Here is a 26,598-nt window from a genome sequence, read left to right as displayed (position 1 = left end):
CATGCATTCCAAGAACATAAGCGTAAACGCACATCAGGGACGAAGCTCTAGTTTAATTATGGCACAGTAAGCCGACCAAGGTGGTATGTTTAGCTTCTCTCACAATCAGATCTGGGCTTCGGGACGTGCAAAACTGCACTTACACCAAGGGAAAGTCTCACACTTCACTGATTTTTTGACAAGACTAATCTCAACTGGCTAAACCAGAAGGCAGCAATCGTGACATAGTGAAAATAGCACCTTTGTGCAAAAAGACTGTTTTTTTTTTTTTCCCTCAGGGTATACCTATAATTTTCACAAGCAAGTTCCTCAGCACTCGTGTTCTTATCTTCCGTTGTGAAGTGTGGTATTATTTTCTTGGTGCACTTGTTTTGTTCCTCATCAGATTGTTTTGAATGTTTAAACCTAATTTCTTAGATGAGTATGTGTCCGTTCCTTGAACTTCTTTTTACATATAAACAGCAGACGCTTGTTTTCTGCTGCTAAAACCAGCTGCATTGCGCGGGCAGACGACTGCAAGTTTTTAGACGTTGATGTTTTGAACTGCTATTTTGATTTTATATTTAGAAATGTAGACGACGCGGTGGTCTGACCGCGTTCTGCTTCTCCGCGGCTGTTTTGTAATATTCTTTTATAGAAGTTCGTTTCTGTGCCTCATTTCTCCGGTGCATGTGCGTCCGTGTTTTCCTTTATGCAAATTTTAACAATAGGCTTCCTTTGTTATTTATTGTTCCTGTGTTTCCTTTTTCATCGCTCCACGTGTGAAACGTGCCAGGTTGGAAAACAGCCGCTCTCGTGCGTTGTTCTGCGTGTCAAAGGCAGCGTTTATTTAATTGTTTAGGCGCATTGACTTCTAAAACGTGCTAATTTAGTCGCATGGTTAAACGGTGTTGTTTGGGATGTTACGATGGCGTGATTAGATATAATTTTTAAGTCTTCTACGTGCCTTTCGGCACTCCTTTCCCCGGATTCCTCGCTACAGTTCTGCTACACTAGCTGTGTTAAATTTCACCGCTTCATTGTGATCCAACAGGGCCGTAACGTAAGTACATTGCGCCCACTAATGGATCGGCAGTTCTTCGTTCTCGCGTCACTAAAGCAAAACTACTGCGATGTACGGGCCTCCGAGAGTGTGGGCGCCTGTGCGTACCTGTCTCGGAGGCCGCGCTCTTTCCGGTTTAGTTTCTCTCCTTTCGCGCAGGTGGCGCGACCGGTATCGCGAGCGGCTGGACGCCCGTCGGCGTGTGTTCCCTTGGCGACTCTTACAACCGGCCGTATCGGGGCGCTAGCGCACCGCTTTCGCATGTTTCCTTTGCGACTTTTTTTTTTTTTTTTCCGAGCTCTTTTTTTCCAATGACGAAGCTGTAAGTCAGGTCACGTGTGCGAGGCGCAAGATACCGCAATAGCCTTCCTCCTCCCAAGGTTGCGTTTTGTGTTAGTTGGTAGGGGTTTGTGAACTTCGTTATTCATCGCACCATGTTTATTATTCATGTCGAGGTATCAAGTAGACACGAGGCAAAACGAAGTCAGTTATCTGCGCTACTTTCCAGCTCCCGTGCTAACTCGCCGTTTCGTGCCTCTTGGTGTTTGCGTAACCTGTAATGTTTTTTTTTTTACTTTTTTTAAATTTATTCAACCAAGACTGTTTCAAAAAACAAATTGATTGACCCATTTCGGTCAGAATAGAAAAAAAAATATGCAAGTTTGCGACGTTACGCCTGCACTCCGTTTCTATAGTTTAGGCGCGAAATTTTAAAAAAGAATGAATGTATCGTTGTCGTCTTCGCAATTTTATCCTTCAAAGTGAAGCCATCATCGTGAAATTGATGGCAGAGTTCTCGAAACATAATTTGTCAGTCAAATTTGATATAACATTTTATTTTGATGTTCGCATAACGTCGTACTAATGTGGTGTGGGAATTAGAGCGTTTTGGTTTATTTACCAACTTATTCTCGTATGCGTATTGATAGGCATAATGTCAAGGCTGATCAGTATGCGGATGGACCACTAGTGTCATATCGGGTCGCAGACACTAACCATGCAAAGACACAGCAACTACTGCAGTAACGAACTCGACTGTACTTTACTGCTGGCTGTGAGTATGTGAATATGTTGCCTTTTGAAGTGTTATTAAAAATAAAAAAAACACTGTTCCTACAAGAGAAAAAAATGTATAAATGCGGGTATGCAAAGATCCTCAATACGTTGCTGCCATCGTCTGGTACGTCGGTGTTACGAATAAAATGTCACCATTTGCAGTGTGACATCAGAATGCTCCCAAGAAGCTTTCCTGGACCTATGGGTTTCATATCTAAACCCAGCGGCAGCGCGGTATATCTCTGCTAGAAATTAGCAGCCTTAAACACGCAAAAGCTCTTGACGTCATGGAAATTGACGAACTCGATTCGCTGGTGCATCTCACCGGGTTGGAGAAAAGTTCAAAGTGCAGCCTTAGGTTGTCACCGACTCGTGTTCACGCATTGCCATTGCACACTTGTCAAAACTGGACTCGGCCTTGAAAATGGTCTGGTTTAAATAGCCACAAGAGTGTACAAAGAGTTTTTATCGCTTCGAGTGTGTCACCTAATTCGTGGCCGATAAGGGATGTGGCGTTATTCCAGACCTGTTCTTATCGACGAGTCCGCTTCGTCTTATCTTCGTTGGCCTTCCGTAATTAGGACCCCTCACTGTCATCCTGTGCAGGTCGCCACGTCCCTTGCTTGATTACTGGATTAGCGGCAAAAACGCATGGCCGCTGGGCTATGTTGGGATAACAACTTGTTGCTCATCCCGGACAAACTGAGCAATTCTGGCCAGCCGGTCACCTTGGCGCGTGCGAGGCTGCCCTCGCGGGTCTGTCCGTCGCTTTCGTGTTGCCCTTTGGTCGGATTGACGCGCGCAGCTTTGACGTGTCGTAATCCGAAAGTCGCGATTAACACTGCTGCCCTAATCCCCCGTGCCCTCCGAATTGCAGCTGGAGGGAGGTGTTTTACCGAGAACATATAATCGATATTTAGGTGTGTTTGAAGGCCTTGGACAAGTGGCCCCCACCTTTCTTGGAAAAAAAAAACAATCTGGCTACGGGCCTATAGTGATCAGTGTGGACGCTTCGCAACCTCGCACCCACACGTCTTGCCCGACTGACTGACCAATGAGCGAGCGAGTGAGCCAGATTTCGCTTGGGTGCGTCCTTGATTATCGCCAGATAAAGAAAACACTACTGAAGAGCTTATGGAATTAACTTGGGTAAATAACAACAAGAAAAGGCTGACTGTCAGTTAACGTTTGCTTTCTCTCGCGTTTCCGTTAAACAAAAATGGCGTAAGTGGTGCAGTGAAGGTCAATAAGATGATCATTAGGCTTCACGGAAGACTATTGTAAAGGCAAAAGAGCGGTAAACAACCGACGAGGACTAAGACCCGACACAGGCGCTTGAGTCCTCATATTTCTTTTAGCGCTGTTTTTCCTTCACAGTGATTAACCATGAAGTACAGCTCAAGTCTCTCTTCTAGTTTAGGGAAGACATGCGTGCTTATGCGTCACTCCTTGTTGCCTTTATGTGGAGGTCACCGTGCTGTATCGCAATTAAGAGAGTTCTACCGACCCTCCCTCCACCAGTGCCGGCGGCGCGTCCGGGGGGGGGGGGGGGGTGCGTGGCCAGTTCCGCCCTCCATCCCCGGATGGTCTTCGTAAGAACACGCTCCGGGGGGCGACAGCCCTCTTTCCGGTGCGTCGGCTCATTTCGGAGCCCAAAAGGGCGGCGTCGTCGCCGTTCGAGCGGGCAGCCGCAGTGGCGCAGCCCCAAATCTCCTCGGGGTTTTGCCGGAACGGCCCAGCTGATAAGGGCCGCTCGGTGGTCTTTTAAATTCCGCTCCGGACAGCCGGACCCGCGGAGGAAACTGGTTCGCCCACTTGGGTCTCTCGGACAACTGCTGCCGGCTGGCCCGAAGCCCGAATCGGGAGCAGCCGATGCCCCCCCCCCCCCCCCCCCCCCCCTTGCGCAGGTCCGCCCGTTCCCAGATGGGCCGTCCGACGGCTGGACCGTCCAGCTTCCTGCTTACGCGGGGAAGGATGTAGACACGGACGGCGTCGCAGTGGCGTGGACGCGCTTTCCTGCGTGCCAGAATTTTATTCAAATCGCGCAGTCCGAAGTCCTCGCCGCTTTGTTTGCGTGCTACTTCAGAAGATTGGTGCGTCGTGGTATTCCGTCCAATACAGTGGTGGATCCAAAGGGTGGGGGGGGGGGGGGCGATCGTTTAGCCCATGTCCTAAAGCCTGTGTTAGCACCCCAACCTCCTGTATTTAGTGCAAGTAGTACACATTCCATCTTCAATTAGGACAAATGAGAGGGACCACCGTGAGCACTAATTAACTGTACTTGTGCTGAGACGGAATTTTTGTGATGATAGTAACTTCTAAAACCAATATAATCAGGAGCACCCCTTCCCTCGCCAGTTTTGTTTCAAAGCGATAGCTCCCCTCCCCTTAAATCGGGGACTAAATCCGCCCCTTGCGGTACTATTCGTCTGTTTAGTAGGCATGCTGGTACCGTAGATAGACATCGCTGGTTGCGCATTTCTGGAACGCGTTGCGGTGATCGCTAGAGCTTGTCGCTCGGAAAGTGTCAAGCTAGCCAGTCCCTTCTTCGCCATTCAGAAAGCGCGCCTGGTATACTGATGCAGTTTTAACTCACCATTTTTTTTTTTTTTGCGCTTCACACGAGGCAGATTGCAGTAGAACCTTGACGCCCTATTCCGTGCTTCATAAAAAAAAAATGCATGTCCCGTCGATTGATGCAGAGTTGTCGCCCCTATGATGGTCCAGTAGACAGGCGTCGCGTAGTACTTCTTGCGTTTGCAGGACACGCTGCATCTATTTTGGACCATAGCTGGAAGCGGCAGGGTCCCCTTAGTCTGTTCAACCAGAGCCTGCTTCAGCGTCCCTCGATGGAACGTTTTCTCGCTGCACAATGAGGCTCGAATCGAACGCTGCTCACAAGTGCTTGCGGGCCTTACTCGCGCGTCGAACGTGTGGATTCCACGTGGCGGCGACGGTGAAAACCCGTCGAGTCTGTTCGTATCATTGCTGCGCAATAAAAAAAGAAACAATTCAGTTATCAGGTCCTCTCAACTGAACACGTCAGCAGTTGTCTCATTAGTGCGGGCATTAAAAAAAAAACCTTAAATGTGTAGAGTCGGGCATTGCTCTATTCATCTCTATTTTTTTCTCAGAGTTTTTTTTTGTGTGTGTGTGTATGTGTGCTACGGGGGTTCAATGTTCTGAGCATCAGCTTTTTCTAATATATTATTTATATGGAGTCTTTTGGTTTAGAACGAAAGCAACATTTTTTTTTCTTTAGATGCTCTCTATTCTACAGTGGCTTGTGTCGATTTTAGTGTTTCGTTAACATGAATGTTTCAACGCGAGAGCGTTAAAGAGCTCGTTTCGCAGAAGTGCCGGTGTCGGCGTCTTTGGTGTGACTGAGAGATCGACAACGATGCAAATAAAATAAATGGATTATAAAGAAACCCTGGAGAAGGGTGGGAACCGAACCGGGGTTGTTGGGGTTCGTGTGGGGATCGAACCCGGGTCGTTTGCGTGGCAAGTGTATGTTCCACCACACGGCCAGGCCTCTGCTTGTGAAAGCTGTGTAAAGAACTTCCTCTGCTTGGGAATGCAGCGAAGGTAGCCTTCATACTTCCTGTATACACACGTGTCCTGTATACATGCTTCACAATACAACATGAATTATTCCAGTAATAATGCATGGTTAAGCGTCCCTTGCCATCAGGCGTCAGAATATGTATTCATCGCAATGGCTCATTGGTTGAAAGCCGTTACCCCACTACAAAAAGCACGCACGCTACTGCGCCCTACCCCTAAAGCCACCCACGTAGGGGGTGCATAGCAAATTCGAAAAGGTTTCATGCACTAAGTGTTTCACGTACGCACTACGAACAGAATCTGGCTATCGCGTTCAACTCTTAAAGATGAACGTTTAGGATCCCCTCATTTTCTCTCCTCTGAGATCTAGCCAAGCGCAGATATGCAAACCATCTCTTATCTCTTGTTTTCTTTGGATTATCCTTGTCCCAAGTCATATTTTATCAACAGGAACACACACACACATACGTTGATTTGTGGTAAGTCTCGTTGGGTGTAATAACCCCTTCAAGCGCGAATTATGATGCGGTGTCCGGAAATTTCAAATTTCACACAACATAGTTCTGAGGCACTCGCATTTCAAGAAAAAAAATATTAGGATTTAAGTTGTTTTGGCGAGCTTTGCTAATTAATCTTCGTTAGCATATATCTGAATATATAATTATTCTGCAGCTGGTCATGTTCCGTTTTACATGAAAAGAAGTTGGTCTTAGGCCCAAAATGCACGCCCTGTTTATTTTGGGCAAAGAAAGCTGATACTTCTGAAGCTGGTCCTGGAACGCGCAACGTTGGGTTACCCGCCAAACATTGCAGATCCTTCATCAAAGTGGTTAGCTTTAGTTATATGCAGCCCATTGGGGTTAAGTCAAGATGCGTTGAAGGCAGAAGATTCAATTGATCGTACGCACAATGTTTCTTGACATTTCAACTATTTCGAGAAAATAGCAAAAAACATGTGGACTCTGCGTTTCAAAAAGATATAAGTAACTGTTTGGGTTTAACGTTCCAAGACCACCGCATGATTATGAGAGACTCCCTGGTGAAGGGCTTCACAAATATCGAACACCTGGGGTTCTTTGACGTGCGCTATAAATCTAAGCACACGGCCCTCGGGCATTTTCGCTGCCATCGAAAATGCGGCAGCCGTGGCCGGGATTCGATCCTGCCACCTGCGGGTCACCAGCCGAGTGCCTTATCCACTAGACCACCGGGGCTGGCTTGTTGGTTCATCTGCATTGCTTGTTTACTCTAAACCACGGGAATTTCCCGTGCTTCCGAGGAATAAATTGAAAAAAAATCATTTGGAACGATGTTTGACCCCAGACATCTGTTTCAAGACTAACTTTCATTGCTCCGAAACACACTCTTTTAAGCGCTCCAAAGGTGCTCTACAACGACATTATTTCTTCTCCCCGAGCTGCTCCGAAAAACTGAAACCCGCTTCCACCCCTGCAAGATGACGCCACGCGCTGTGGTTTCGTGGCTATCTCGCTACGCTGATAAAACACGAGGGCGCGGGTTCTACTGCTTTCTGCAGCGCTTTTAGATTCAGATTTTTGTGCACTGGGAAAACGGCAGGCCGTCGGAACTCCCTGGGGGAGTTTACATTGACGGAGTTCGTTTTAACAGAGTTCAGTAGTGGCCGTGTGTAGGGGTATTAGGCACAGAACAGTCAAAGCGAAAGCTAGAGGAACGCCATTTGTGGAACCCGTTGTAGAAACTCTTGGGGCTACTAATACAAGTACGCTTGCCAGGTACCTACTCCAATCAATGATTAGGTGGCTGGTGATGATTAGTAATGATGGCTGAGCCCTTTGTGTTGGGTTGGAAGCATTTAATCACCCACTCGTAATGGATTCATATTGTGTGATGCCTAGTTTCCTAATTTCGGTTCAAGCTATTTCTTTCTGACGGGTTCTTGAACGCAAGAACATTGCATCCGCTTATAAGAAATCGAAACAGTAGATGCGAGTTCTTGCAGAAAGCCTTCGTCTTCTGTGTTTTCTCTGTTCGCATTGTGCGCGCTGCTACACCTTGGAAACGGCTCCTTCTAAATTGAAAGTTTTGCTCATTACTATTTGCATTTCAAGGGCAACTTGCACCCTTGGCAACGCGGGGTCCTTCCCGGTGTCCTTCTACAGCCTCGCCGCCGCGCGTACGAATGCGTCTGTGTGAGCGTTGGTTCAAAACGAGGGACTCCTGACGTGCAATTTGGGCGCGCGGCGTGCTGCACTCCCCAGTTGTGCGCGCCTGTCAGTCTTGTCAACTGCGCAAGGTGACGGTCCACCGCCGCGGCAGCGCTCTCGGAAGAAGAGGAGGAGGAACGGGCACTTTTCCTTCGCATCTCGCCCTCTCTGTCAGCCCAGAGTTCTTTTTCGCGGGCCAACTTTTGTGCCTGACACCTTGTTAGTTCGAGAGAGCGATGGGGGGGGGGGGGGCGTCTTGTTTGCGCCGTAGTTTATTTTTTATGCTTTATTTTTCTCTCGCCTCCCTGAACGTTGGTCCTTACGACGCTCTCTTTTGCGTAACGCACGCTAAGGCTGTCTCTGTTTCACGCGCTTGTCCTCCAGCGGGCGAGACTGCAGAGGTGAGCGTGGGTTTGAACTGTTTCCTGGCGCGTTCTCTCTATTTGTCTCCTTTACACTGCTGTAGGCCCGTGTGCTCAGATTTGACTGCACGTTAAGGAACCCCAGGTGGTCGAAATTTCCGGAGCCCTCCACTACGGCGTCTCTCATAATCAAATGGTGGTTTTGAGACGTTAAAACCCCACATATCGTCATCATCACCTCATCTACTCAGTCATACATATATGCGGAGGAGGGGAGATGAGAGCTGTTATCATTGGAGTTTCGCAGTGCGGTGTTATGAGCTCTTGATATAACCGCCGGCTTTGCGTCACCGCCGTTTCCTTGAGGAGTGTGCGAGACTGACAGGTTGGTATGCGCAACCAACTGCATTGCGAAGAAACGTGAAATTAACCACGCTCAAGGTTGCGGTTGTCCGCTTTTGCAGCCAAAATAAACGAGGCGATTAGGGACGTGTATTCGGGGTCTTGCACTGTGCATAACGTCGATCGATTCGATTAGCATTCGTCGTCGCAACGCGCGACATTTCGTGTAGCTGTCGGTCGTATATTCATGGCCGTTGCCATGAGGTGGTGTCGCGTTTATAGTATTGTCGGATCGCAGTGACAATCTTTATTGTTACTTTGCGATCGCGACAGTCTCGGTTAGGACTCAAGGCCGCTGAAACTAGCGCTGTGTCGCGTCTCAATAAACTCCGTTCGTGGGCGTTACAGAGTGGTGGAGGTGCGGGATACACGACGTCAACGTACCACGGAGCCACAACCGTTTCAACTTCGCCGGAGCCGTCGCCTTGCCGATCTCTCACCGACGACTTCGACTATGCTCCATAACGAGGAACAAGAGCCAGCTGCTACCGCACCTAGACCGTAAACCCTCTACACACAGGTGCACATACTCAAAGTACAATTGCAACATTATTATAATTGGCACGCCATTCGTATGCGGTACCCCGTTTTACTTAGGTATAAACGGGCCGTAATTGTTTATTGTCGAACCATTTTGCGAACGTCCATCTCATGCAGGCACTTGTGGTGTCATGCTTGGGGGATAACAAAAACCTTTCAGGACGTGCTCAGAGCATTGGAACAATACGAGACAGCGGTGTGGTTTGAAAAGCAAACAGCGCTTGCGTGTTTTTCTAAGATTATATGAAGAAATGGAAAGGCCATGCAATCTGTGGGGTAGTTTACAGTTGGTCTATGAGCGATGTTGGTTACCAAGGGGATGAAAAACTCTGTTCAAAACGACAGGGAAAGCTGTGTTGATTGAGGGCATTTGCAGGCAGGATACGTTGTCGGCCGACGCATGGCTGTGGTGTGGTAGCTGTGAATTGCTGAAAGAATGCTGCCATATTCCTGCGATTAACATAAAAAAAGGGGGTGGAGATTGGAGGTGGTGGACTGTGGTAGTGTGTCCTGTTGTGTAATCGTAGAAATAGCGCGTGCAGTCTGTTCGTGTAACTAATCTTGGAAATTCACTCATGAGAGAGGCTGAGCTTTGGGTGACCCTCGGCGACTGTATACTGTTAAGTTTGGCCTGGAAATTCATTTGGGCAGATGCCATGGTGCGTAAGCCGGTCCACTGGAGAGGCTCTCAATCCCTTCGGCACCCAGTCTGCCAGACGCTGTCGAAGATTTGAGTAATTACCCAGACCATGTGACAAGCGAAGGCGTGTTCCTGACTTTCAACTACGGACCCTTTCGTCGTCTCTTCGAGCAGAAGCGGTGACTGATGCCCTCGGCGACTCATCCGGCGACGGGGAAGCTGGCGTGACCGGCGCCAGAGCTGGCGGGGGAGCGGCGCTCTTTTAATCCTCAATCAAGTAGCCGATCGGCCGACTGCCTATGCCCGCCAGGCATTGTCCCTGCTAGCCGGAGGATGAGACGTCGTGTCGCCACGATGAAAGAGGACAACAAAGACAGCATCTTCCTGGAAGAGACCGCGGCGGCCACCGCAAATCACCCCGCTAATTAGGCGAGCTGTGCGGCAGACCCTTTGATGTACGTTGTCAGGATCGTGGGAACTCTCGACTAGCGGCACACACACGACGGGGAAGAGCCTTGCTGGCGCCACCTTGCAGTGCAGTGTTCCCGACTCAATATTGGACGTTCACGTGGACCGTGCATGCTCGTCCCCCTCACCTGTTGTGTGTGTGTGATTGGTGTTCCACTCGGAGAGGAGGAGCCCAACAGGGCTTAAAACGTTGCCATAGAGTGCTGGACGTCGCTCTGAACTTTGTAAAGGCACTGCACCGTGCCGCCTGTAGGCAGACAGAAATTAGGTGCCTTCTTCCTTTTCCTCATGAACCACTAACAACAACAACTTTGTAACGTTCAACCACCACGCTCGTGGTTTGGGAAACCCCTAAGGTTTCTTTGCTGCAAATATGTGTAAGTAGTGACATTAAGCTGTTTGTTTTCCGTATCCTCTTCTTGTCAGCGTTCGTTTCCTCCACCCGGGTACACCACGCTACCACAAGAGACCGGGTAGTCCCCCATCCTTTACAACTGGTTGGCAGCGGTGAGGCAGACCTCGCGACATGGTGCTGTATTGAGGTGAGTGCTTGGTCCTTGCTTTAACTTTCCAGGTTTCATTGTGTGAGTTTAGTAGAAACTGGATTGTCTGATTCAAAGTTAGGAAGACCACCTAGTCTAAGTTCTGAGTGTGTTTTAGGGATCTCCTACATTTGTGCGAAAGGCAGGACCAAAGACAAAGGGCAAGCATGGAGGTATACCCACTGCTAAAAGACGAACTTTTGTATTTATGTAATGACTTAGGTATTGAGGTTGAGGAAGAAATTGGCAGGTCACAAATTGTGAAGCTAATTTTGCAAAACGCCAGTGAGGAGGCGATTAGATACGCGTTACAAGCTTTCAAAAGGTTGGCTGAACAAGAACGGAAAAGAGAGGAACGGAAACGAGAGGAACGCGAAAGAGAGGAACGGGAAAAAGAAAGAGAATTTGAGTTGCGTAAAATCGCTCTTGAGAATGAAGGCAAACGGATTGCTCAAGCGAGTGGAGGGGAACCAGAACAAGCGAGCGAGATAGAATCATACCGCATGGATAAAATACTCAAGCCACATCAAGTGGAGGAGGACATAAGGGTATTTCTCGCATATTTTGAACAGAACTGTGTGAGGTTGAACTTTGCTCCGAGCACATGGCCACAGCGGTTGCTTTCTCTGCTGCCGTATGAAGCCGCTGAAGTGATCACGAGACTCGGTGCGCAAGAAGCAGATGATTATGAGAAGGTTAAAGCCGCCTTATTGAAGAAGTACCGGCTTTCGGCCGAGGCATTCCGCCAGAGGTTTCGAAACCCAGAAAAGGATAGTGAGGGATATCCGGAGTTTGCTTACGGCATGAGAATAAACCTAATCGAGGGGTTAAAAGGCGCGGAAGCCTACGAGAGTAAAGACAAAGTTATCGAAACCATTTGTCTAGAGCAGTTTTACAAAAGCATACCTCAGAACGTGAGGCTGTGGGTGCAAGACAGAGACAATGTAAACACTGTGGAAAAGGCGGCCGAGTTAGCCGAAGAATACACAATGCGTAGAAAAGTGAGCACAGAGTACGGAGGGCCAGACAGACGAAAAGGGCCGTGAAAAGAGTTTGTATTCAGGAGAGGCCCGCAGGCAAAAAAATTGAGCAATACTGAGGGGGAAACAAGTACGCCAGAAAACAAGGGGGAAAACAGTGGGACATCCCAGCAGTCGCAAAGAAAAGAGTTTGAGGCTTTTAAACCTGTTAGGTAGGTGCTATAACTGTCAGAAGACTGGCCATATCGCAGTAAACTGCAGAAATCCTAAGGTAGTTTTATCCTACATGGATGAAAGTGACGAGAACTTGGAGCTGTTACGCCCATATCTCCATGACCTGGAGGTTAACGGAAAACCATGTAAGGTACTCAGAGACAGCGGCGCCACCATGGACATTGTCCACCCATCTTACATTACTGTAGATGACTTCACTGGAGAAGTGGCATGGATCAAACAGGTTGTAGAGGAAAACAGCGTCTGTCTTCCCATGGCGAAAGTAACGATCACTGGGCCGTTTGGAAAGCTTGTGACAGAGGCAGCTGTCTCAACGTCACTGTCATTGCAGTACCCGTGCATATTTTCAAACCGTTCAGACAGGACACTGCGCGAGCGAGGTCAGAAACTTGGAGAAGGAACGGTTCAAGCGCTAACTCGTTCCAAAGCACGTGAAATTGCGTCCAGAGCATCGGAAAAAACAATTCCAATGGACACAGACCCAGGCTCAGGTCACCGCTCAGGAGCGCAGGGAGAGTCGGCAACTGATCAGCAAAATTAAGTTTCACCAACATAGACGGAAAGCCAGCTGATCGGCAACGTGAGGCTTTATCAGCAGAATTAGGTGGGGACCTAGAGGGAAAGCCAGGCGACACACCCACGAGCGAAACGGGGTCAGTATTGTCGCCGGCGTCAAAAAACTTTGACCTGCTAGTACAGGTAAACAGACAATCGCTGGCCGCTGAGCAAGACAGTGATGATAGCTTAGCTAAACTGCAGTTTAGCGCTAAAGAGGGGGTTGCTAGGGGCAACGTGACGTTACACAAAAAAGGAGGTTTGTTATATCGGCACTACCGAGATAAGAGAGAAAGGGTTCTGGATCAGTTGGTCGTTCCTAGAAAATATCGCGAGGATCTCTTGAACCTCTGCCACGGAAATGGCTGGTCTGGTCACCTAGGAATAAACAAAACAAGAGAGATTGCTAATGGAATACTATTGGCCAGGGTACTTCAAAGAGGTAGAGGAATTCGTAAGATCATGTGACACGTGCCACCGCACGGGTAAGCCTTGACACGTGCCACCGCACGGGTAAGCCTGGGGAAACGTGGAAAGCTCCGCTAAAATTGGTGCCTGTAATATCGGAGCCATTCCGACGCATTGTGATCGACACGGTGGGTCCCCTGCCGGCAACTAAGTCTGGTTATAGGTATTTGTTCACCATGTTGTGCCCTGCAACAAAGTTTCCAGAAGCAATTCCTCTGAAGGAGCTCTCTTCGACAAAAATAGTAGACGCGCTTCTGTCAGTCTTCACGAGAGTCGGCTTTCCGGCAGAAATACAGGCTGATCAAGGGTCAGTTTTCACGGGCCCATTGACTGCAACGTTCCTGCAGAAGTTCGGGATAAAACTGATACATAGTTCCGTATACCATCCCCAATCAAATAGCGTCGAGAGATGGCATTCAGCGTTGAAGCGAGTGTTGCGCGCCCTCTGTTATGAGCATAATCCGGCTACTTTGTTCGCCTTACGTACGGTCCCGCATGAGGCCATGGGGTTCTCGCTAGCAGAGTTAGTGTATGGCAGAACGCTGTGTTCCCCACTTAGGATGCTGAGAGAAATGTGGGAAGAAAAGGGGGAGAGTCAAACTGTGGTCGAATACGTGCTGAAGTTGCTAGAGCGGCTCAGTACGACGCAAGGGCTGGTAGAAAAGAACATGGAAAGGGCTCAAAAGACGGCCAAGCATTACTACGACAAGAATGCGAGACTTAGAACCTTTAATATCGGAAATGAAGTGATGATTCTAAAACCGTCACGAAAAAACAAATTGGAAGTTCATTGGGACGGGCCTGTCAGAGTGATGCACAAGCTTTCTGACACAAACTACGTGTTGAAAATGCCAGGTCGAAGGAAAGAGGTAAAAATATACCATTGTAACCTGATGAAGCCCTACATAGAGCGTCAGGGACTTCTGAACCTCACTCTAAAAAAGCTCGAAGAAATTCAATCCGAGTTCAACGAATGCACGAGAACTTCCGACACAGAAATTAGCCTAGAAGAGGTTGTAGCTTCCTCTTTAAACACTAAAGCTCTTGAGCCTGAACAAGTAAACAAACTAAAAGAACGTCTGGAGCAATACATAAATAGGTTCAGTCGTCAACCGGGTAGAACAGGATTAATAACCCACGAAATAGAATTGACATCAGCCGAACCGGTAAGATCCAAACCATACCGAATGTCTCCAAAACAGAAGGAGATTTTGAAGGCCGAAATACAGCGCATGTTAGAGCTTGGGGTAATAGAGCCCGCTGAAAGTGACTACACGTCCCCACTAATACTTGTGGAAGCCCCTAATAAAGAACCCCGTCCTTGTGTAGACTACCGGAAATTGAATACTATCACTAGGGATCAGTTGTACCCTATACCCAATATTGAGGAGCGAATCGAAAGGATCAGCGCAGCGAAGTACATTTCCACGCTAGATCTCGTAAGAGGATACTGGCAGGTTCCTCTCTCAGAAAATGCCAGCCGTTATGCCGCATTCATTTCACCTTTCGGCACCTTTAGACCCTTAGTTCTTAGCTTCGGGCTAAAAAACGCGCCTTTCAGCTTTTCAAAGTTAATGGACATTGTACTATAAGAACTGCAAGACTTTGCACTCCCATACCTAGACGATGTCGCAATATTTTCCGACAGCTGGGAGGACCACCTCAAGCACCTAAAAAAGGTATTTTCGCGCTTGAGAGAGGCAGGTTTGACAATGAAAGCTGAGAAATGCAATTTTGGCTGCTCTCAAGTCACTTACCTAGGTCATGTTGTGGGGCAGGGAAGGAGGCAGCCGGCCGAACTAAAGACAGACGCGATTGCCGGGTTTTCACGTCCACATACTAAAACCGATATTCGGTCGTTCCTGGGACTTGTGGGGTACTACCAGCGTTACATCCCCAATTTTTCGTAACGAGCAAGTCCTCTTACAGACGCTTTAAGAAAAGGGGAGCCCAACCGCGTGAAATGGGATGAGGACAAAGAAGCCGCATTTCAGGGTTTGAAAGCCTCACTCGTTTCCTGACCTGTGTTACGTGCACCGGACTATGGTAAGGAATGTATAGTTCAGTGCGACGCTAGCGACAGGGGCATGGGCGTAGTGCTTAGCCAGGTTAACGACAATCAAGAAGAGCACGCTATTCTCTATGCCAGCCGCAAACTAACGGTCCGAGAAGAAACCTACAGCGCTTTCGAAAAGGAATGTGCCTGTTGGGTTTGGGCAGCCCAAAAGTTATGTTACTTGTACGGAGCAAGGTTCATCTTTGAAACAGACCACTGTCCCCTGACATGGCTCAATCAAACGTCACACAAAAATGGTCGCTTGCTCCGATGGAGCCTCACCCTCCAGCAGTATAACTTCGAGGTTCGTTATAAGAAAGGTAAATTGCACAACAATACAGATGGCTTTAGTATACTCGTCTGAAAAGAGCCGTTTTAGGGAATGAAAGGCCACTTCATTTTTTTACGGATTTTGGCATTGTATGACCAAAGGGGTTCGATTTAGTTTATTTTAATTTTTACGTCTCACTCCAAGATTGTAGTAACTTTGGCAGCACTAAATTTCTCAAAATTTTAGCGTTCAGATTTTTCTGTTGTTTGTGTTTCTTGAGAAGCCTGGAGGGTTTTAAGCGGGTCCAATGTGCTTGACTTCGGCATGGTATCGTGTTGGGTGGTTCGCCTTGCTGTTGTCAATCATTGTGAGCTGGTTTGAGAGTTGGTTTCGAGTTCGCAGCTGGAGAGAGAAAGCCAGGCCATCGTCCTCGTCACCAACCATTCTCTTCGTGCCCGGCGGTTGGGAGCGCTGGCCAGCCGAGATTTTCCGGGCGGCGGAGGAGCTGTTAAGTTTGGCCTGGAAATTCATCTGGGCAGACGCCATGGTGCCTAAGCCGGTCCACTGGAGAGGCTCTCAATCCCTTCGGCACCCAGTCTGCCAGACGCTGTCGAAGATTTGAGTAATTACCCAGACCATGTGACAAGCGAAGGCGTGTTCCTGACTTTCAACTACGGACCCTTTCGTCGTCTCTTCGAGCAGAAGCGGTGACTGATGCCCTCGGCGACTCATCGGGCGACGGGGAAGCTGGCGTGACCGGCGCCAGAGCTGACGGGGGAGCGGCGCTCTTTTAATCCTCAATCAAGTAGCCGATCGGCCGACTGCCTATGCCCGCCAGGCATTGTCCCTGCTAGCCGGAGGATGAGACGTCGTGTCGCCACGATGAAAGAGGACAACAAAGACAGCATCTTCCTGGAAGAGACCGCGGCGGCCACCGCAAATCACCCCGCTAATTAGGCGAGCTGTGCGGCAGACCCTTTGATGTACGTTGTCAGGATCGTGGGAACTCTCGACTAGCGGCACACACACGACGGGGAAGAGCCCTGCTGGCGCCACCTTGCAGTGCAGTGTTCCCGACTCAATATTGGACGTTCACGTGGACCGTGCATGCTCGTCCCCCTCACCTGTTGTGTGTGTGTGATTGGTGTTCCACTCGGAGAGGAGGAGCCCAACAGGGCATACAATAACGCTGCAGAGTGCTGGACGTCGCTCTGAACCATGTAACGGTTCAACCACCATGCTCGTGGTTTGTAAAACCACTATCCTTTCTTTGCTGTAAATATGTGTAAATAGCGCCATAAACCTGTTTGTTTTCCGTATCCCCATTTTGTCAGCGTTCGTTTCCTCCACCCGGGTACACCACGCTACCACAAGAGACCGGGTAGTCCCCCATCCTTTACAATACGCGTTCGAAAAGTCAACAGCTCAACCCAGCGCGTCGGTATATAATGCAATATCTCGTCCTCCACGCACCAGCCAATCCAAGGTGGAAGCCGACAATCGACGTAAGCTGGCCGACATCCCATCTTTATTCCGAGTCGTACGCTGTCGTGGCCGGCGTCTTCTTAGCCAGGGTGATACGGAACCACCGCCCGGAGGGGCGGCCTCGTGTCGTCGCCTCCGCGTACTGCCTGCGCACGCAGCTTATTCGTGACGTTGCGCAAGTGTCCATGCCAATTCTTCCTGAAGCTACGTTTCCGCTCCTGTCCGACCTGTGTGTATTTCCTGTAGCTTGCGTTTACCGTTTCCCCTTGCGTCGAACATTTTTATGTAAACGAGACCCCCAGTTCGCGTGCATCTTCAATGTTGGCGTTTTTCTCGTTATGATTTCTGCCTTCTGCTGTTGTTATAAACAATAGTCGTACTACAACAGTGTATAATATTTGCCTCGTGCTCTCGAGTATCGTATTTTCTCGCGTATAAGCCGGGCCAAAATACAAAAAGACGTGCTTTAAAAAATTCTGCTTGTGGGTTATATGCAGTTATCAGCGTAGTTCTTAACGTAGTTTTCTTTTTTTTTTTAAGAGATGAAGTTGAAAGGCTTGGTTATATTCAGTGGTGTGATATATTCGGGAAAATATGATAGGCCTTAGGCCTCCGTTCTGTTTTAAATATCAAGTCTGCTCACGGTTTGTTGAAACAGCGTTCCAGAAACATTTTTCTGTTTTTCTCGGGCCCATGAAACTCTTAGTTTGAAAGAAAATCCTGCTTTAGTGGTCTGCCTATCATTAACATATTTCGAACCTCCCGCCTTTGTGAACTGCCATGAGGTCCCGCCCCACACACCCGCGTTACTGCCCGACAGCCCGCGCAAGCAGGCTTAGCGGTCTCTAATGCACTGAAATGTACCCCTCTCTCTCGTGGATAGTTCGACTATAATCGACCTCAGAAAGGCACCCTTTTTTACTCGATACTTTCTTCGAGTTATGAGACGACGGTAGCACTCGTCCATCTTTCGTTCGTTTCTTGTTTCAAGTTTTTTTCTCTGATTCGGGGTGTGCAAAGCAAAACAGCACTTCCTCGTTAATTGCGTTGTACACTTTTTGAAAGCGCGCTATTCCTTTTCGCAGTGGTTACGCAAAGTTCGCCTTAAGGTTGATGCGTCTGCCAGTGTTCTTTTTTTTTCTTTCTTTCCTCGGTACACAGCGAAAGAAATCGTATGAAGTTCCTGAGCAGGCTTTCTCTCTCCCTTCTTATGGAGATGCGCGCGTGTCCTTTCGTGCCATATTTCATTTGCAGCTGGTTGTGCCAAGTACGGCGCTTTCACAACGACGCATCGACATGTCGCGATGAGTTGAAAAAAGCTTGGTAACCGACTGGATGGTTCCTAGGTCAATGATGTTATGCCAGTTGATAGGACATCGACAGACGACCACTTACATGCAGTTGGCAAATTGCTCGCACCGTGGGCTCCAAATCAAAGACGTGCAAAGAGCGCTCTGCGTCATTAGTTTTATTGGACACACGTTTAATTAACTATTTATAGTGTTCATGCTGCTTTCTCTCGTAGTGTTGAGTCATTAATGAACAAACGCCTCGTATATGAAAATACCTAAACATAAAATGGGGGTGGCCCGCACCACGAAGAGGCACAACGGGCCCAAGTCAATCTGACATAAATGAAGTTGCGAGTCGGCATTCGTTCGTCAAGTATGCAATAATGAATGGGTCGGACAGTCGCCCCGCCCCTGCACTCCCTTGACTCGCTTTTTCCGGAAATCAGATCCTTCGATGCTCCCTGGCAGCCAAAATTAGAAAGTGTTGCTAGCGTGCGAGTAAGTGCGGTAGTTGAATTCGTTTCGGCAAGCACTGGCGACGATATACGGCGTCTCAGAGTGTGCTTGAATGGGGGGAAGACTGCACGTAGTATGGCCGTTTCCGGAAGCGTCTCACGGAATCCAGGTGTGTATTTCGGTCGACTCCGTCTCGGAAATCGAGGAATCGAGAAATAACAGCGGAGAAAAGGAGGGACGGGGAGGCGAGGGTGTTGTTTATCGCGGCCGCCTCGCGTCTTGCGCCGACATAGTGTGGGCCCTAAACATTTTCGCCGAGATTTGAGGAATGGTGGCGGCTGTAGTGGTGGCAACGCTGCGCTGGTCAGGCGAGAGAAGCGTCTACAGGAAGGGGAGAGAGGAGCGAGTTTCTCCTCCTCCCCCTGAATCGGTGGAAATTTCCCCTACCTTAGCGTTTTTTATTATTTATGTTATTACTATCGTTGCTTTTTTTTTTCCGCCGCTGTTTTCTTGCATATCGCGCACCTGTTTTTCGCTGCTTAAAGGGCTCACGCGAAGCACCTGCCGGAGGTTGCTTTTTTTTTTTTTCTCTCCTTTGTTCGTGCAGTATTTTCGGGCGACCAAGCGGCTTTCAGGGATTCATTGCGATTCGAAGAGTGCGCTCGCTCAGCTAGCCAGTTGGCTGGCCGCGCGGCGGCGGATAGGAAACGCAAATCGGACCGCCGAGATAGCGGCGCCGCCTCATAAGTATGCGCGGCCGAGTTTATCGCGGAAAGCTTCGCTTTATTGGATCAGTGGGTATATATAAGTAAAGGGCGCTATATATTCGCCCGGCTTCTTTGTATTCATCGGCCGTGATATTGACGTCAAACGGCGAAACGCCGGGAAGCATGATGAAAGGTTCGGGGACTTTAGTGTACCTCTCAGTACAGTGCCAGAAAAGGAGTAATCTCTGTGTGTGTGTGACTCGAATTTTATGCATGGAAGGACGAACTGCCGTCCCTTCTACTTCTTCAGCCAGCGTGCGCTGTGAAGTGTGATCTCCTTGCATTCGCGGCAAAGCAAAAAAAAAAAAAAAAGATCGATTGCCAGAGCGAGTTGGCGACGCGTTTTCCTAGTCTGGTGGTGGTGTTGGCCTTGACTTCCTGCGGGGCAGTGTCGCATGTCGCCGTAGCTCGTTACAATATTGTCGCCAATGCGCGCGTGTCGATCTGTGCCGATTATGCACTTCCAGGATGCGTGTACAATCGAGTCTCTCTCTCTCTTTATCGCCGAGCTTGTCGTGTCGCATTTCAGCCGTTCCCATATATTTGTTGGTGGCGTAGTAGCGATATGTAAAAAGGTTTGCTGTTTATTTTATATACTCGGAGAATCGACCGAACAGTGGTGTCCACCACCGGCAGAAATGATCCACGCCGCTGAGCTCCGAGCACATTTCCTTATTATATGCACCTGTCGCCCCGTTCCCGTGTCGTGCCCTGGCATGTAAAGACCCGCAATTACACCGCGGAAGGCAAAACAACAACAGCAACACGGATCTCGCAGCGAGCTAGTTTAGACACGCGTGTTAATCGCTCTTGATTGTCTTGTCTAGCCACCTGCATGGCTTGTCGCACTCTCTGCGCTATTTATGCAGGATCGCGATACGCGTGTTTAGTAATTATTTCTCGCATACATAGCCTAGTGGCATCGCATAATTGCCACAGAGCAACCTACCTGCGTTACGATCAGGCCGTGTGTTCTTTTCAGAAGGTGCCCCGTTGCGCCACTTCTCTTCCCCTTATCTGACTCACTTAGCGTATTATGCGCCGCGTCCTTTCCTCCTCACCTTCTAGCGCCGAGCTACGGCGTCGCGTTAGCTCTCGGCGCGAGCCGGATGTGGCTGCGATCAAAGTGCTGCGTAGTGACGCTAAACTCTACTTACAGAGCAGCGGCCTAAATATGATACCGAATCGGGACTTCCTCGCTGTGCGTGCGAAGATCTCATCGCGACGGCGCTGAACTGCTGCTTTCACTCCGCTCAATGCGCCCCGTCCAGCGAGGAGTTGGTCCATCTTAAGGCGACTCTGTCGGAAGGTGTCCCGAAACGCCAGATCTTCGCATACGTATCTGGGGAGCTAAACGCCTCAAGGCGAAGTTAAGAATACCCAGTAACTACCGAGCCTGCTGTGAAGCGAGGGAGAACGGTCCACATACGAAAGAAATCTTTCCAGGGGCTTCGTTCTTTGTTACCCGCTAGAACCAAATGAATCGGACACTGAAGCCAAGGAAACTATGGAGGGCATTATTTGTGGTTTCTTGAAGCACAGTGTTGTGTAGACTTATGAATTGAAGTGCGCGGAAAAGCGCCCTTTCCGTTCGTGTGGTCCAAAGCGTGTGAATTGAGGGTACTGTGTTCTGCCAAACTTCGTCGAGTATTTCCGTGCCTGTAATTTCTGGGAGTGTTAACCAGCTCTTCTCATTGGGGACATCACAACCGCTAAAAAAAAAGGGGGGGGGGGGAGGGGGCGTCAATCAACACGGTATTCTACTTTTAGCGTTATTTTCTTTCTCCTTTTTTACCGTTTTATTTTTTCGGCTTCTTGAACCAATGTCACTTGTCCATCCTATTGCGTACTTAGATTGGCAATCCATGGAAGGATGAAAGTGGCGAAAAAAAAAAAACTAACCTGTACAGCTGGTTTGGGACAGTGATCTCAGCTACGGCGTTTTCGAAGGCGCGCTGTATTTTCGGTTCTATGGGTGTGGAAACTGGTGCGACCTTTTGGGGAGGAACGAGCTGCGTGGGTCCCTGTTAGCAAGAAATAATAAAGTCTGCGGGCAAGAGAACGCGGAAAGTGCGCGCTTTCGGGCCGCTATAGTGTGCGTGGTTGTCTGGCTCGTTTGGACGACGGTTGATCGAACCCTTCCTTTTCAGCCGCCTTTTTTTCTTTCTTTTACTACTTCTAACCGCACCTGCAGCGGCAGCTCTGTGCCAGCCGAAGAATGGACACTGCGCAAGTCTCGAGGAAGGGGAGTGGTCGTCGTGGCTCCTCTTCCTCCAACACACTCGCGTGTTTTTCGGTGTACTTCCTCGTGCTTCGTTCGGCTACCTGCCTTCCGATGCCCCGCTTGCCTGGAATAGCAGGCTAATGGCATAGGAAGTAGATCGGCCCCGTTTTTATACACCACCAGCGCTCGCTTTCGCTCTTGTTTTCATCCTCTTCGTTGGTATCGGGGGGGGAGGGGGGGGGCAGTGGTGTCCGAACAGCACGTGTGAGATCGCGGCCTTTTTGTCTGTTTGTTCGCGGTGTAAACTTTGTTTTGTCCGAATCGCGATACTCTCACATTGCATGTTTTGCCGCCGCACTTTTTGGTTCGCGCGCGCGTTTCCTTCTTTCCCCCTTCTCTCTCTCTCTCTCTGTGTGTGTGTGTGCGCTAGTTCCTTCGTTCGTTGCTGACGCTACCGGCGTGTGTTGGCTGGTCACCAGGTCATGCAAAAGTAACGTTGGTCGTCAGGGAACCCTAGCATGACGGGAAAATAAAATAATAAAAATAAACAAAGAAATGTGGATTCGTGCGCGGGAGCAGTTTAGCCGGCCGGAGGTCCTCTGAAAATGTCCGGCCAGCTCGTCCGCTTTTTCTCGGGGCATTAGTGCAAGCCGACGCTGGCTTTTTGAGGCTCGCCTCAAAGGCTGCCCTCTTTCTTTTATGCATAAACTTTCATTGTTCTCCTTTTCGAAATTTCGATTTGCGTTTCTCGCGCAGGAATGGTCGCTTTGTAGCGGATTCGTTTCGCCAGGACTAAGAACACTCAATGGCTTCTGGCTCCGCCGACCGAGTGGTCGTTTCACGTCGTCATCGACTCGGAAGCACGGCGAGCGGGATTTATTATACGCAGGGGAACTACTCGTGCAAATCTGCTGGCTCCGTCTAGGTACCCGGGAATTTTTCGTTCGTGTTTTTTTTTTCTTTTGTGTGTCTTAGTAAAACGGGCGCACTGACCGCTAGTAGCCGCAGCTGATTGAGTCGCGTTCGTTACAATATTATTATTGGGAACCCCTATGGAATGCGAAGCAGCAGTGGTGCGCAAGACGTTGTTGACCCTGATAAAACGGGCGTCGGCGTGGGTGCTGGAAGAACGGTTTGAAGCGAATTTCGGTGTAGCGTTTGCTCGATTAAACGTTTGCTTTAAACTCCGACACGGGAGCGGGGCTGGGCTTCGTGTAAATTTCATCGCAGATAAATGAGCCGAAAAAGTGTTTCCACTTGGCGTGCGATCGAGCGTTGCGGATGGTGAAGCGAGAGGGAAGTGTGTTGCGAGCTGGCGGAGGAGCCAGCAGCTGCGACTTGACCTGCGACATGGTTTACAGGGTTTCTGCTGGATCCAGCCATAAGCAGGAGTGGGTAGCATGTACATTAGCACACTGAACATTTTCACGATATAGTACTCTACTACCCTTTCGACGCACTGATTCGGAATGTGGTAGTGGAACAGCGGCGTATTATTACTTCGTCTAGAGAAATGGGAGGAGGGTGGTGCAGCTACGGATTTTTCTTGCGCTCTAGTAGTTTACCAAGAGTGTCTCCAAGAGGCTCAGCGTATTGTATTGGTAACCGTATAGGTGTAGTACGGAATAATTTGATCTCGTTCCGGACTTTTCCCTCTCCCTCTTTTTATCTCCCTCTTTGGGTCAAGACCAGACTGTGTGTCGGGGGGGGGGGGGAGAGAGAGAGAAAGGAGAGATAAGGTGCTGTCCCTGCTCGAGTTCGCTGCATCGTGGAAAATCATGCTGAGAGCCCTCTATGTAGACATCCTCGTCGGTAGACGATGGTTTACCCTGTGGCTTTTCTGGTGCAGACGTTAAGTTGGTCATAGTTGGTTTTTAGTCAGTACCGCACTTATAACGCCACATATGTCACCTATATAATGAGGATGAGGAATGGAACGAACACGCTCTATGCCAACTGTATACGCGAAAGTCTATGTGGATAGACCCCCATTGGAATTTTAAGGAGCTCCATGGCGCCTTCCCCTTTCAAAGAGATTTGAGTGGGGGAGGCATATTTCTGTCGTGTGCACCGAAAACGTATTTCTTGCTCCGCAGGTGGAAGATATATGTATACGATGTCCGCCTGTTGTCCTGCTAATTTCTATTCGGGGTGGGATTATAGCGTTGGAACTCTTCGTTACCGGCGCGCGGTATTGCCTGCTTCTAGACGTTGTTTACACTGAGGAGTGCATTTGCGGTGCCGTGTAGGAGGAGGTCGTCGATCGGCTGAGAATATCGGTCCATCGTCGTCGGCGCCCTCATCCGACAAGGGTTATAATCTCCCGAAAGTACTGGCGGTATTCGTTTGTTTTCATTGGGATTTGCGGTGGCTAGAAAAGGGTTAGTCAGATGCTAAAGCTACGCTGGTTGTGATAAGGATGCGATACCGAATCTTTTTCCCCAGGACTGTGGTAAACTAAGACTGTGTTGTATGTCGCGTAGAATGCGACAGTATCGTATCGCCTCTTTTGTGGGTATTGAGGTTCGTGTTTTCGGATCTAGGAAATCTGGCCTTTTGCTCTCTTTCTTTTCTTCGCCCGTCGAACAGACTGTTTTAATATCGCTGCACCGTTTAATTTCATTTTTTTTTTCTTTTGAAGATAACGTAAAATAAAGTTCATTCATTCATTGAAAATAACGTATTTAGGTCTCGAGGCATAGCGCGTAACTGTTAACGAGATTGCTTCTCAACGCAGGCGTTCCGCCGTAGTTTTCTTGCTATTTGATTTGCCAATGGGGGTGCTCGTGCTGCGTGGACTGATGATAGCATGATTTAGTAGTGTAGTGTAGAGTCTGCTGGCTGTCAAATATCTAAATGATTTAGTAACCCTTGAACACAGATACAGATGGAGAAATAAACAATTTAGCATTGCATATGAGCGCACCTTCGTAGTCTCTTTCTTCGGAATCGCGGGTTTATCGTGGAAGTTTCGGCCGAGACATACGTGTACGCATGAGAGAGAGAGAGCGAACAAGCAGCGTCCTTTGCTTATGCTTTAGGTCCCACGTGGTCGCCTCTCTCTTCCTCAGAACGGATGCCCCTCGTGCGTCAGTTCGGCCTTCTGCGACGGAGACCCGGCCTCCGTTTCCTGCAAACGCGAGAATTTTCGCGCCGAGGCCGCCTCGCCTACTGAAAACACTCGGGCCTGGACAGCCTGGGTGCGCCCGCCGAGTCTTTTCCTGGGACTCGAGCTCTTTGCGGCCCTCTGCCGGCGTTGCAGGATTTCCCGACGACATTGGGTGCGACTTTGATACGTAACGCGGCTACTATATCGAAAAGAAAAAAAAAACAAATAGGAGCCAAAGCCCTTCGGGGTGCTTCGGAAATCACGTCACGCCTTCTGGTAGTCTGTATCCACGTTTCTTCGCTGTGGGTGAAGAAGTTGCGCACTGCACGCAACTCGCTTGGTTCTGCTCTATCCACTTTCGCAGTTGCGTTGAGTGGGACACGAACCAGCTGTGTGTAATAGGTAGGAAAATAGTCGCAGCATTATTTTTGGGAAAGGGGCGACGTTCAGAGCAGGTGAAAGTTTGTACGACATTTCGCTCCTTCAAACTGGTGGCGTTGCCATGGCGATGGCACGAAGGTGGCTTCGGTGATTGCAAGAACTCGAGTGAAGGCTATACTCGATCCACTGAGGTAGACACGTGGAGCTACTGTTCGAAAAAAAAACAGTAATAAAAAAGACTGCACCATCATCAGGGCAAATCCGAGTCCTGGAGCTAGCTAGCTTTCGGTTATGTGGGTGTCCCGAAGAAACCTAATGAAGGAGGTGACGGGATGAACGGCGACCTGTTTAATTACACTTCCAACTGGGCACCGTTGCGTAGACACTGTGTGAAATGGTGCTTAGGAGTTGGGCCAATGCGGAGAGAAAGAAGGAGAGCTTTAAGCGAACGCAATCAGCGAGATCAGTCGGCGTCTGAGATATACCATCGTCGTTTGCTGCTTGCCTCATCCAGCTGCGAGCGCAGCCTGCCAAAACTTGCCAGTTGGGTCAAAATACAGAAAAAAAGCGGTGCCCGGAATTAATTTTGAATTGTTTACTCTCTACTACTGCTGCTGCCAGCCAGTTGCGTCGCACGATCTGCTGCGCTCCCAATCGGCGGTGCCAATCTGACTCGAAAATGAGTCCGAATAAACGAAGCCGTGCAGTGGAGGATCGCGAGGTAACTGCCTCATTTTCGCTTTGATTTCTCTCGCCGAGGAGGAGGCGAGGATTCGGATCACGGCCTCCCCTGTGCCTGTCGCCGCCGCGCACTCCGCCCAGCCTCCGAGGCAACCCAGCGATGGCATTAAAAACGGGGGAAAAGGGGGGTAAGGGGTGCGCCACCACCTCCGGCGGCTCTCGTTCTTGACGCAAAACTGGTTGAAGGCGCGCGTCACGAGAAAGGCCGACGCCGTCCGTGCCTCGGGGCAAAAAGAGCTGGTCCCTCGGCCGGTTCCGGAGCCCTCTTTCTCTCCTCCACTGCCACCACGTCGACCAGCACCACCACGTGTGCAGCGAGCGCGCTGCAGTGCCTCGCTATCGCTCCGTCGCCGCGCTCTCCCTCGGTGCCGCGTGGCGCTTGCGTCGTCAGACGACGCGACCGTCCTCTTCTGCTGTGCGCCGAACGACAACGCGGTTGTGCTTCCTCGGACCCTGGGCGCCTCGGCACGGATTACGCGAACGTCATCGAGGAAAGAAGTCAACGTGCATCGTTCCATGGTCGTCGGTTGAAGAAGAGGCACACGTTCTTTTTTCAACATGAGGTGCGTATTTTGTTGCCGTCACTCGTGCGCGATCTTCCCGTCGGGACTACGACAGCGAGCGAGAATCGCCGGCTGTCTGGTCGGGGTCGACGAACCGCCGCGCCGTGGGCCGATGGATCGCGTAGGGCAACCTCGCTGCATACCTGCGTGCCCGCCTGCTGTACTGGTTGCGGCGGTTCCTCGATCTCTCTTTTTTAAAGGCCCTTCCTAG

The 26,598-nt window shown here is 49.5% G+C and overlaps 1 protein-coding gene and 1 pseudogene across 2 annotated transcripts in view; both read left to right on the top strand.

Moving 5' to 3' along the window:
• spoon (A-kinase anchor protein spoonbill) overlaps positions 1-26,598 on the top strand; it is a 100,668-nt gene that overhangs the window by 19,920 nt on the left and 54,150 nt on the right. The window lies entirely within an intron of this gene.
• The window catches only part of LOC142803949 (uncharacterized), a 52,298-nt pseudogene continuing 25,702 nt past the window's right edge, over positions 3-26,598 (top strand).

The sequence above is a fragment of the Rhipicephalus microplus genome, chromosome 3 (genome assembly GCF_043290135.1).
Source record: "Rhipicephalus microplus isolate Deutch F79 chromosome 3, USDA_Rmic, whole genome shotgun sequence".
Lineage (NCBI taxonomy): Eukaryota > Metazoa > Arthropoda > Arachnida > Ixodida > Ixodidae > Rhipicephalus > Rhipicephalus microplus.
Note: the sequence above shows the minus strand (reverse complement) of the source record. Positions and strands in the feature narration are given on the sequence as shown.